This window comes from Haemaphysalis longicornis, unplaced genomic scaffold, assembly GCF_048455015.1.
Source record: "Haemaphysalis longicornis isolate Haplotype H1 unplaced genomic scaffold, Haemaphysalis longicornis Haplotype H1 scaffold_13, whole genome shotgun sequence".
In the NCBI taxonomy this organism is placed as follows: Eukaryota; Metazoa; Arthropoda; class Arachnida; order Ixodida; family Ixodidae; genus Haemaphysalis; species Haemaphysalis longicornis.
In genome coordinates, this window is record NW_027526233.1 from 38,293,509 (window position 1) to 38,295,701 (window position 2,193).

The 2,193-nt window shown below is 45.6% G+C and overlaps 1 non-coding gene across 1 annotated transcript; it reads right to left on the minus strand.

The window, feature by feature from the left end:
* Positions 1-629: 629 nt before the first annotated feature.
* Positions 630-702, minus strand: Trnap-ggg (transfer RNA proline (anticodon GGG)). The gene has a single exon. It is a non-coding gene; the product is annotated as a tRNA-Pro (tRNA).
* Positions 703-2,193: the final 1,491 nt, after the last annotated feature.

A 2,193-nucleotide genomic window follows, 5' to 3' on the forward strand; every position in this document is an offset into this window, starting at 1 on the left:
ACGGGCACAATCTTTTCTAGCAGTCAATCGCTCACTTCAGCACTAGTTTCAAATAAGGACGCAAAAATTTGGGCTCAGAATACCATTTGCAAAATCGCCTTAAAAACTTTTTCGCTATTTTATCAGGCCCTGAAGACTTCTTGTGATCTAATTTTAAAAGCAGTTCAAATAAACCTCCTTAAAGATAACAATGTCATCTTCGTAATGCCCATCGCGGTCTTGATTTACCGGGGTCATGTCCTTTGGGCCATGTACTGTTAAAAAATGGTTAAATGCTTTAGCAACTGAATCTGGATCACTGCAAATCTGTCAATTTGACATTGGTTGTGTTTGTACTGTATAACACATGTATACTATAATATAAGTATATATCAATAAATAAATATATATATATATATATATATATATAAGGTAAAAAAGTTTTTGAATATTTAAACAGTAGCCAAGAATTCCTTCCCTGCTATATATATATATATATATAATGAATGAGAAATGAGGGGCTCGTTGAAAATAAGACAGCAATAACAGTTTGCAGTCAAGAAAACCTCGGAAAGCAAAAGGGAGGTTGTGGTGGGTCATTGAAACAGATAAAAAATTTGGAAAAAAAGAAAGAAAGTGGAGAAAAAATGCCCGCCAGGTGGGATCCGAACCCACGACCTCCAGAATCCCGGACTGGTGCGCTAAACACTACGCTACCGGCGGGGCGATTTTCCCTTTCACTTTCTGGGGTATTTATGTTTAGGTATTGTTGTTTCCTGTGCTTGGGGTGGTAGCCAGCGCCACTCCGACTACACGGGGTGGAGGGGACCTTTTTTTTACCCCCCGTGTCGTGACTCGAGTGTCTATGACATGTCAAGAGTGGTCGACCATCGTTGAACCCTCTTAAGCTTCCTATGGCAACAAGACTGCCAGAACAGAGACCCTCGCTATGCATGTTGCGAATCAGAATGGGAAATGAGGGGCTTGTTGAAAATAAGACAGAAATATGAGTTGGCAGCCAAGAAAACCTCGGAAAGCAAAGGGGAGGATGTGGTAGGTCATTGAAACTGATAAAGAATTTGGAAAGAAAGAAAGAAAGAAAGTTGAGAAAAAATGCCCGCCAGGTGGGATCCGAGCCCACAACCTCCAGAATACCGGTCTGGTGCGATAACCACTACGCTACCCATGGGGCGATTTTGCCCACCACTTTCTGGGGTATTTATGCTTAGGTATTTTTGTGGCTGTGCTTGAGGGTGGTAGCCAGCGCAACTCAGACTGGCTATTTCTGTTTATATCTGGCTATTTCGGACTCTTTTTTCTGTCTCACTCTCTCTCTCTCTCTCTATATATATATATATATATATATATATACTGTTAAAGAAATTGTTAAAGGCTTTAGCAACTGGCACTGGATCCCAGAAAATCTGTCTATCTGACACTGCTTGTAGCCGGCTTTGATCCGACCAAGAATGTCCAAAACCTGTGATGTGAATTGTTCAAATTATCAGCGAACATTGCCCAAAATTTTTTTGGAGTTTTTAACTCCTTTCGTGTCTGGGTACTAAGCGTAGTGTTGCGACAGGGATGGCCGGCCCGAGCCGAGCTCCGTCGCCTCCGACATGCGTTTGGTAGCGTGGTGTGAAGCGAGCGGCCAGCCGCTGTTGCAGCCGTGAAGAAGTCCAGAAGACGTAGGGTAACGTAACTGTTTACTTCATAGCGAGAGGTGAGCCGAAGCCGAAGAACAATGCCCCGACGGGCGAGGTTACAGTACAGAACTCGAGCAGAGTGATAGCATTGATTCACTGCTCAAACAGGAATGAAAATACAGCGCTTGGGCGGGGTCTCTTTATACCCAAAGCACTAATGGTCAAAACAGCGTTCCCTCTAGATTGTGCACACGCCACCAACATCACAGACGCACGCAACACTCAGTCTAGAGTTCGCGAGAAGATGGTAGTAGCGGTGCACGCTGAGTACGAGAGAGGGGTGAGAGAAGTACTCCGCTGCAGACGCGGGGCTTCCGTGTCCTTGGGGAGCGTTGAAGCCAGCCTCGTAGGCAACCGCCGAAGTTTGAAACGCGCTGAAAACGAGGCGTCGGACCCAGGCTTGTCCAGACGTGAACGCATGAGTCACCGACACGGGGGGGGGGGGTCTCTTTGAAAGGCGCACGCACTGCAGGCTTCGCCGCACAGCCGAAGAGTGTTGAAACAAAGC